Source organism: Phaseolus vulgaris, chromosome 7 (genome assembly GCF_051622355.1).
Source record: "Phaseolus vulgaris cultivar YP4 chromosome 7, ASM5162235v1, whole genome shotgun sequence".
NCBI lineage: Eukaryota > Viridiplantae > Streptophyta > Magnoliopsida > Fabales > Fabaceae > Phaseolus > Phaseolus vulgaris.
The window spans coordinates 17,068,966-17,079,671 of NC_143504.1; the positions used below are offsets into that span (position 1 = coordinate 17,068,966).

The 10,706-nt window shown below is 41.6% G+C and overlaps 1 long non-coding RNA gene across 2 annotated transcripts; it reads left to right on the forward strand.

Moving 5' to 3' along the window:
• Positions 1-383: 383 nt before the first annotated feature.
• On the forward strand, positions 384-10,110 carry LOC137817230 (uncharacterized). 2 transcript variants are annotated; one of them, XR_016523439.1, is made up of 3 exons: positions 384-638; positions 835-892; positions 7,090-10,110. It is a non-coding gene; the product is annotated as an uncharacterized LOC137817230 (long non-coding RNA). The 2 variants fall into 2 exon arrangements; XR_011081942.2 differs by lacking the exon at positions 384-638 and having other exon boundaries at positions 647-892.
• The last annotated feature ends 596 nt before the right edge of the window (positions 10,111-10,706 follow it).

A 10,706-nucleotide genomic window follows, 5' to 3' on the forward strand; every position in this document is an offset into this window, starting at 1 on the left:
TGAATGCGCTCCACTGTTAACCCTCTCACCCCTTTATCTTAGGGATTCCAACTTGTCATGGGTCAGTATCAAATCGTATGCTCTATTACTTTTTTCCCATATAGGCATCTAGCAAGGAACAAGCTTCATGACACAAATGGAGATACTATAAATCATCATCTTTACCTACACAAAGGCCAATGAAAGATTCCTATCTTTCTCTCTTCCATAATCTTTAGGATATGGATGACAAAAAAAGACCAAAAGTGGGCCCAAAATTTCTTGACTTGGTCCCCTATCTGCTATACCTAATCAAGCAAGTTTTTTGGATGAATTTGGCAATATGGCAATCCAGCGGTTTGGCTTTTGCAGTATGGCTCTTGATTGTCAGATAAGGCCACTTGCTACTTTTAGAACTTAGGTGTATACATGATATGTTAGAACCTTATAAATACATGTACAACCATAGTGAGTTAGTTGCATGATATATGGAAGCAGAAGATGAGAGGCACATTCTCCTAAGAGGGACTTGCATGAAGTGGCAGAGAGTGCAGTGCAGCCAAGGATGACTTGCCGGCATTAGCCAAGTTTATCACCATCGTCACTCATGTTCTTGCCGGCAAGTTGGCCTTGGCTATATTAGACTCTCTTCTTCTCATGTAAGTACCACAATTAGGCTCAGTCATAGCTAGCGTTTCCCCTCGGTATATATAAGATAAGTGCAATTCTGTTGATAATTATTCTCTCTAGCCAAAGTATAATGTTTATATGCGAGTTTAACAGTGTTAAATGTCCCTTTCTTTTGTTGTCATTTTCTTTGACCAATAGAAACATGAAGAACAGTTAATTGAACAGGTACATTTTGGTGAGAGCTGAAATTTAAAGTCTGAGCTAATAACTGCTGATGGAAAAGGTGATGAACATATTTATCTGTATCTATGATATTTTGTATTTAAACGTGTATTTCCATTGTGATGCAAAAATATAATATGCATGCGTGAACATATGTTGAAGTTTTTGTACATGAGGAGCTACCTAAAGTCGGGCAAGATTTTATCACTTATCTGTCACCTAAGGCTTTTGTAGGTGTTAAATGATGATTTAAGTATGTGTTTTAAGGTTAATTTACCAAAGAAAATTATAAGTGATCCTATCTTCATGGATTGTGAGTGAGCAATTGTGTAAAAGCGTGAAAAAGGTTCTAAGTCCCTTAATGGGGTACTTTGTTCTGTGTAGATATGTAGATATAATAAGTGACGCACTTTGCTGGAAACATAATGCAAATAAAGTAAGGGTATGTTTTAATGGGGGTCCACAAATTGGACCTATACTATGAACCTCCAAGGTAGATGAGAGAAAAGATGTGTTTGATAATGGCTGAATCAGTGAGGGGCAAACAAAAGAAAATGACTGAAAATGATGGCTAAATTGGTGTGAGGGGCCAAACATAAGAAAATGACTGAAAATGATGGCTAAATTGGTGTCTTCTTTGATATGTAGTTTGAAAACACTGAAAGGAAGTATTAGATATCTCACTTAATAAAGTATATAACTAAATAGAAATTGAATTTGGAAGATTAAGTTAAGGTTAAATTTAAATTTTAAGATGGATTAATTTACTTTAGTATATGGTGCAAGGTGCTATTATCATATCATAAATAAATTAATAGTTTTATATTTAAGATGTCTTTAAGAAGATTTTTTTTTATCAATTAACGATGAAATAAATAAAAAGGATCACTTTTGTGATCCAATCCTTATAAAAATAATGTAAAATCATGTCCTGAAATAATGTACTTCTATGAGACGCTATTACAAAGCAGTGTATATGACTCACACGAGAGTCCCATCATAACCTTAGAATACCTCCCAACCATTGTTACTACCTGTATACTTTTTTTTTATCGGCAATAATAAATAAATAAATAGGAACCATTTTAGGGGTGGTTCAACCCTTATACACGTGCCGGCCTAGAACCTTCAGACTTACAAAACAAGCCAGACTCAGGATAGTAGCCTCATGCAAACCAAAGGTTCTAAACACCAGTCAGAAAAGGAAAACAAGGCTGACCTACAGTTAACTGAAACCCACAACTAGACCTTTACTTGAACCATGGAAAAAACTTCAGAAGCATCCCCTATTCCCGCCGGTTGACCTGGGTCGTCTTTACGCGTGGCTTGTCCTCACGAGTTATGGAACCTCCGTTCTGCTCCATCTGTGAGTACCTGAAAAGAAGTGAACAAAGGGGCGCCCTCGCGGCCGTATCGGAGCACTGTGAAAGGATGCTCCGAAGGTGGTCGAAATACCGGATAGCTAGTGTTGTGTGCCCTAATTGTCTTGTGCGCACAGTGGGTGCACCGTGAAACAACTAGGGTTTTTTGGGCTCTGTGTAAACTGTCAGAATTAGGTTAAAACTCGGATCCCTTTCAAATTTCCCAAGGCCCCTTTTTATACACCTCATGTATTTAAAGCGCGTTAAAGCGCATTGAAAACGTATAAAAATGTGCCTTGAAACATTTGATACGTAAACTAAATTAACGCGTACCTTAGCAAACTTTCACTAAAACATTGATGAACACGTGCTTATTGCCACGTGTTCTTCTGACTTGATCGTTATTCTACGCAGAGGGCCTCACAGCACCGTAACCCAACTTAGGGTTATTCCATTGTGTGAGTCCTCTTTCCTCGAAGTGCATCTGGCGCGTGGGGTGACTTTCTGGGTGCCAACTCATGCGCCCTAACCTCTAGTCACTCGCCCTGGGAGTGTATCTACCTTCCTCTCGCACCATGCACCTGGTTCACTCCTGGGCATGACCCTCTCATGGGTCGTATCTATCCCGGGGGTTTCCCTGAGGTGGCGTGGGTACTTCATGAGTCAGGTTACTCCCTACTGGTACTAGAACTATGGCCTTGAAGTCACATTTCTCTTCTCTTTGTTACTGTTCTGAGCTGTCGGACCTGAGACCTCTGAGCGGTGTCGCCCCCTCCATGGTCCTTCCTACCCAAGGCCTCGCCCTATTGTCCACGTGGCACTCTGATGATGTGGCATTTCCTGAGTGGTTGACGTGACATTCCCTTGAGCGTCTGACGTGACATTCCCTTGAGCATTGGACGTGACATTTCCTGAGTGTTTGACGACATAACATTCTCTGAGCGGGAAAAGTGAGGCTTTGGGTCATGCTCTAATCTCTCGACACGTGGTTCAATCGTATGGCCAGAGCTTGGTGCCTCTTGCCCTTCAAGTTAGCGCTTAATCTCTCGACACGTGGCTCAATCGCACGGTCCCAATCCAGCGCCTAACGTTTATTCTCCCTTGCGTTCTTCTCTACTGTTCATTCTTCTTTTCTCTGAAGCTCTCGCGATCCCTCCCCTCTTCGTTCACAAAGCTCGTCCCTTTCCATTCCCAAATCACCAAAGGTATGGTTTTTCTACTCCGGTCCCCCTTGCACTTTACTGTATTGAATTCATGACTGCCTGGGCTTGCTTATTTCTTCTGCATTTTTTTGTTCTTCCCCTTTCTCTGCTTTCTCGTTCTTCCCTCTTTTCTGGATTTCTCGCGTGGGTAGGGTTTTTCTAGGGTTTCTCTTCCCCTTTCTGTCATAACCTCATTCGCTGAACCCTTCCTCTTCTTCATTCTTCAGTTCTTCTCATCAAACTATGGCGCGTACAAAAACAACGCCCAATCCTCCCCCAAAGGTCGACTATAAGGTTGAGTACCCCTAGGCCTCAGACGAGCTCTTGGCTGAGTGCACTAGCATAACCACCGTAGAAGACGTGGTGAAGCACCAAGGTGACCCACATTTATACAACTTTAACGCCTTCTGTAGCACCCACGACTCCCACATCTCTGTTCGCCATGGCACTACTGGGGAACCAGTCTGTGTGGACAACCAGTTTAATGGTAGGAAACCCTTCATCTTCATGTACCAAGCGGTTTTCAAGCGCGTTGGTGTGCGCCTTCCCTTCACATCCTTTGAGAGGGAGTTACTCACCGAGATTAACACAGCCCCTGCCCAGCTACACCCCAACGGCTGGGCCTTCGTCAGGGCTTTTCAAATCCTATGTGGGCACCTGGGCGTCCCACCTTCAGTGGATGTTTTCCTTCATTTCTTTGAAGTGAAGAAGCAGGGGAAGAGCCCCTGGGCAAGCTTCTCTGGAATTGCCGGAAGAATCCTCCTAACCCTCTTCCAAAACTCCTTCAAGGGTTGGAAAGGCCTCTTTTTTAGGGTGTGTGCGAACAAGCGCAACCCCACAGCTCTTGATGGGTTCCCCCTGTATTGGACGGAAAAGCCCAAACTGGTCAAACCCAAATCTTTGGACGAGCTATCTTCCTTCGACAGGGGGTGTGTGAGACCTTGGTTGGCCTGAAGATTGTTTTCAACACGTTGAAGCTCATAGCTTGTGAGTTCAATGCGCGCACCTTGTCTTCATACTTTGGTAGGGAAACTTCCCCCTTTCTTTGTCCTCCCTACCCTTGCCTCTTAATCGTGCTTTCTATGACTCATGCATGCGATGCTTGACTGTTTTAATTTCTATACTTGCTGTCGATCCGCAAATTTGCCTTAATAGTAGAGTTGATATTCTGTACTCCAAATTTCCGCGTTAATATCAGCCCTAACCTTTGTTGCTTGATTTGTTTGGTGCAGCGTCAGTGATGGATTCCGCCACGCGAATTGAACTGGCCAGGTCCTTGAAGGCTCGTTTTTAGGCAAAGGGCGGCGCCTTCAGCACCTCCCCTATCCAGTACAATCTGTTGCCACCATCTCCACTACCCCATACTGCCGAAACACCCAGCTCTCCCCATTCCCTACAAACACCAAACTCTCCTCTCACCCTCCAAACACCCAAATCACCCCCTCCCATTGCTACAGCCCCACTGGCTGTAGCTGGCACTCCTCCTACAGCCCCCCTTGACAAAGGCAAGAGGGTGCTCACCATCTCCTCCGAGGATGAAGACTTGGATGTGGGACCTGCCTATAAGAGGAGGAGGACGAACCGTATCGTTTACTCATGCTCCCCTTCGCCTTCGCATGGGGGTCTTTGATGAACAACCCTCCCAGCGCCACGTCTCCCTCGCCATCTCCTTCGTCACTAAAAGTCCAGGAGGAGGGGGTGGTGGAGTCTGTGCCTTTACTGATGGAGGAGGGCCCAAGCTCACCACACGATGAAAGCCAAGCCTCCAAGACTAGACGGTCTAGCCTATGATGAGGAGCGTCTAAACTCAAAAAGGAGCGTCTAGCCCATGAAGAGGAGCGTCTAGGCCATGATGAGGAGCGGCTACATAAGGAGCGTCTAGGCCATGATGAGGATTCCTTCTAGACCGTCTAGCTTCACATACACATGGGTCAAAGCTACGGTTTTGGGAAGAGAAGACCTTTGTAATTGTTACATAAAGGCCCATTAGGGGTGCTTAGTAATTAGAGTAGTGTAGAAAGCATATTTGTGTGAACATTCTAGAAAGACCATGGAGGGGGTGAGCATAAAAACTAGACACACCCCTCCCCATGTGCTCATTTGTGCACCCATGTGCCATGTGCACCCATGTGCTTCACATTTACATTTCATTTGGCTAGCATTAGGGTTGCATTATGGTCCTCCTTAGCCTATAAAAGGAGGAGCCTACACCTTGTATTTTCAAGTTTAATGGAGTAAGGTTATGCTGCCATTTTTGTGCACAAGCTTTACTTCTCCTAGAAATCTAGGCTCTAAACTTCAATCCTTTCACCTTCTCCCTTGAGCTGGCCGAACCACTCAAACACCATACTCATCATGCACCTACAAGGCCAACACAACTCCTAGGAGGGTCTTGATCATCTCACCCATTGCTTCCGCACCTTATTTTCTACTTTGATTCAAGAAGAACACATGAAAATGCCATCATTTGGTATCATGAGCTTTGGTTCTTCAAGATGAGTAGCTCCTTGTCTTTTCAATTTTAGTTCTTCTTTATTTCATATTGTCATTTAATTTCCATACTTGTCTTGCTGTGTTTTTACATTTTAATTTGTTCTTTGTGTGCTTTGTGGAAGATCCAACCGAAGCACTCTTGTTCATTTGATCTTGAACAAGTTCTTGTGCAATTTGTGATAGGATTCCATACACCTTTGTGTTGCTATTTTGTTTTAGGCTTTGAGTCTTTATTGCTTTCATTATTTTGCTTCATATTATGCTTTGAGTCTTTAATTTTCTGAATCTATACATGTTTTGTCAAGTCATGTACATCCATATTGTCAACAATTCATAGTAGTCCTTTTATTTGGCTTAATTGTTTCTTGATTTTGGGTCCCTTTATTTGCTTGAATCTGCTGTTCTTTGCTCCTTTGGTGCCTTTTTAATTTTTAGTTTGAGTTCATATTGTGTTTAGATCCTACACAATTCTATTTTCACAAATTTCCATTGTGTCTAAACTTTGGTATCTTGCTGTTTTTTTGTTTCCAGTTTTCAGATTCCCCTATTTTCACCTTCTCTGTTTTGGCTGTTTTAACCCAGAAAAATATTTCCACCCATAGGAAAATTTTGATTCTCTGGAAAATGCAAGTTTAAAGTGTTATAGAAAGGACAAAAAACGAATTAGGTCAAAAGAAGCAACAGAAAAAAAATGATAAATCTTTTAAGATCAGAGTGCAAATCTGAAGCGCTCCAGCTGGCATAACCGAACACCAATTTTGCAAAATTTATTAAAACAAAATGGTGCATCCGTTTTGAGTGATTCCAAAGCCAGATTTTAGATAAGATCCTGAATATCTTGCATAACAAATTTCAGAGCTAAATTCCAAAAATAAAGATCAGAATAAATCGGGGAACAAACACGTTTTTTGGCCCACAACATTTTCCAGTGGTGCTGTTTTTTTTATTTGGTCATCTAATCTAGTGCTTTTCTTTAGGAATTCTTTTTGTGTGCCAACTTTTATTGAGTACCTTTAATTGTTTGCTTTAATTTCTTGAATCTCTTTCTAAGTTGTCATATTATAAATCCTTTTGGTGGTACTGTTTTCTTTCAATTAAATTTGTTTCTTGCTTTTGTTCCTTGACCTCTCTTTTTGGGTGCTGGAATTTAACTTCTCCCTTGGTGCTTATGTGCATGGAATTTGACTTGGTTTAAGGTTTAGCCCTTGTGAATAGGTGCTGGAAATTGGAGAATTAAAGCCAACATTCTAAGGAGGAAACAAAGCCAAAGCCGAAACAAGCTCTCTTGAAACAAACACTACAAACACTTAGGAGATCAACAATCAAGACAACAAGGAAGTGCACTAACCAAAAGAGGATCAACAAAGGGAGTTCTCTTATTTCCTTTGCAACTTGGTTTATTGTTAATTACCTTGTTAATTACGTTTAGACGGTGAGTGTGTCTTCAAGGGCTCAAAGTGTCCAAGAAGCCTCACCTAGGGCCGAATAGTATAGCATTCTTGATTAGTAATTGTCACTTGTTTGTAATTGCCTGTTCTTTTGCTTAGTTAGTGACGCTTTGCATGGTTATTTTGTTAAGTTTGTGTTAAACCGACTAGCTTTGTTGATTAGTAGCTTGCATTGTTTTCTTGCATTAAAATCTGATTTCTCAACTTAATTGTGTTCCAAGTGGTTTACTAAGAGAAAGCTTTGTGTGAAGACATTGAGGGATAGTTTTTGGCTAAGGCAAAGGCTTGGTATTTAAGTAGTCCACTGTGACTCACCTCCCTTACCTGGAAGACTACCTTCTTTGACTTCCCTAAATTTTTCTCAAGGTAAAATACTTCTACACACAAAGTTTTAGTCATGTCTTCTCACTCCTCTAAATCTCTTAAAAGTGAGGTGACATCCTTGAAATCTCTTTTGAAGCAACTTACTAAGTATATTCAATCCATTTCATCTAAACAATTGGAGAATGAGATCAAAACTAATGAATTGACTAAAGCAAAGAATGAGAAGTCTCAATTTTCAAAAAAATTACATTTTCATGCATCTAGCTCTAAACATCATGATTATCTTGGGGAAGAAAGTCTTAGGAAAAATGAATATCATCAACAATTCCCTAGGAGAGCTAGGAAAGAGAGACAAGAAAACCTAACCAAGCATATCTCTCACACTCAAGCTAGAGAAATTCCATGTTTAGAATACCTTGGCAATGATCAATTAGCATCTCAATGTTTCAATGAAAGATCTATGATCTTAAGGGACAAAGATGAGAATAGTAGCCAAGAAAAAGAAGCTAGTGAGAGTGAAGAAAATGTAAAAATAGAAAAGCGAGAGAAAACCCTTGGAAAACAAAAGGCATGAGAGAAGAGTGTTCCTTCCCACAAGGTCATTCAACAAGAAGGAAAAGTTGAAAATACATTTGAAAATATACCTCTTGTTGAACAACCTAGCCTTACCTTTTGTAAAGGAACACTTGTAAGCCTAGAAAAAAAAGAAGAATCCTTAAAAAAGGCTTGCATAGATAAAAATATAGTAGATTATTTTACATACATGCCAAGATATCACCAAGTGAAGGTCAAGTCATCTATAGGCATCTACAAAGACAATTTTTTATGTGAAGTAGTGCCTAAAGAAACTTGTCATGTCTTATTGAGACAACCTTTGCAAAGAATTGAAATTTCCATGAACAAAGGTTGTATCAACGAGACTACCTTCACACATAAAAGAGAAATTCTTCATGAAGGAGAACTCATGGGTCAAAATAGAGTTGATAAAACTCTAGAGCTTTTAAAAGGAAAATTATTGTCACCCATGAGAAAAGATGTTCAAAGACATTACCCTAGATACATTCCGTGTTTTAAAAATACATCTAAGGCGATGTCTCATGAACTCTATACTCCTTCACCTTTTGCAAATGATCCTTGGGAAGACATAAGCCTAAATTTCATATTAGATCTTCCTAGGACAATAAAAGGTTTTGATTCCATTTTCATGGAAGTGGATAAACTCTTCTTAAGAAAAGTGACAAGCCTCCATGATTTATTTTCAAAAATAAGGGATAGAGCTCCAAAATTTGAAAACATAGCTCTCCCTTCTATGCTTCACGAAATCATGAGGGACACCCACAATTCTTGGGATAAGAATCCTTTTCCTTATAATCATGCATACAATGGAGTAGTCCACAAGATTACTCATATCTCTCCATTTGAAGTTGTATGTGAACATAGTCCTCTTGCCTTTTTAAAGTTGTCACCATTTCCTAAAGGGATTATGCCTAAGGAAAAAGTAACTACTTTTGGAAATTTTAGAAAACATAAGAGGATTAGAAGGCACCTACAACCATCAAAAGGGAAGCATTGTGAGAAGTTGACCAAAACAAGAGAAAAACAAAGATGGCAACTTCACACAATTAATTGCTCTCCAAATACTCACTCTAACTCCTTTGCTTTGTTTCAAGATTCTCATAGGTTGATATTTGATCCGGGAGGACACACCTTGACGAAGCAAGAGGCTGCTATCCGAGATCAAGTTAGCAAATCTGAGGATAGATCTTTTCCCGAAGGAGGAGATGATGGACACCATCCAGCCACAACAAGCCCCCTCAAAAGCAAAAGCTTTGGATTTGAGGACAAATCCTTTTCAAGAGGGAGGGGATGATGGAGGAGGGCCCAAGCTCACCACACGATGAAAGCCAAGCCTCCAAGACTAGACGGTCTAGCCTATGATGAGGAGCGTCTAGACTCAAAAAGGAGCGTCTAGCCCATGAAGAGGAGCGTCTAGGCCATGATGAGGAGCGGCTACATAAGGAGCGTCTAGGCCATGATGAGGATTCCTTCTAGACCGTCTAGCTTCACATACACATGGGTCAAAGCTACGGTTTTGGGAAGAGAAGACCTTTGTAATTGTTACATAAAGGCCCATTAGGGGTGCTTAGTAATTAGAGTAGTGTAGAAAGCATATTTGTGTGAACATTCTAGAAAGACCATGGAGGGGGTGAGCATAAAAACTAGACACACCCCTCCCCATGTGCTCATTTGTGCACCCATGTGCCATGTGCACCCATGTGCTTCATATTTACATTTCATTTGGCTAGCATTAGGGTTGCATTATGGTCCTCCTTAGCCTATAAAAGGAGGAGCCTACACCTTGTATTTTCAAGTTTAATGGAGTAAGGTTATGTTGCCATTTTTGTGCACAAGCTTTACTTCTCCTAGAAATCTAGGCTCTAAACTTCAATCCTTTCACCTTCTCCCTTGAGTTGGCCGAACCACTCAAACACCATACTCATCATGCACCTACAAGGCCAACACAACTCCTAGGAGGGTCTTGATCATCTCACCCATTGCTTCCGCACCTTATTTTCTACTTTGATTCAAGAAGAACACATGAAAATGCCATCATTTACCAACACCAACACCAACACCCGCCGCCCCAACACCTGCCCCAGAGCTTATAGCGATTCCCCCTTCCATCATGCAGCTAACGAGGGGTTTCAATGAGAGGTTGTCGCCAGGTGAGTCTTCCGGAGTGCCACGGTCAGAGGGCATGCCTTATTATCTGGGGTCCTTCTTGGCCGTCGCACTGGAGTGGCGCGCCCAAGCAAAGTCCAAGGCTGATGAGGCACGCATCTTCCAAACTCTCCGACAGGAAATGGCTACCCTGAAGGAAGAAAAGGAGAGCCTGTGCCGTGGCTGGGCGTGCCAAGAGGAGGTTTACAAAGCCTCTTTGAGAAGTGCCCGAGAGGTCAATGCGGAAGCCTCGAAACAGCTACATGACGTAGGGCAAGCTGCCACTGAGCTCCTTGCATAGGTGGCGTCTCTCCAATCCAAAATCG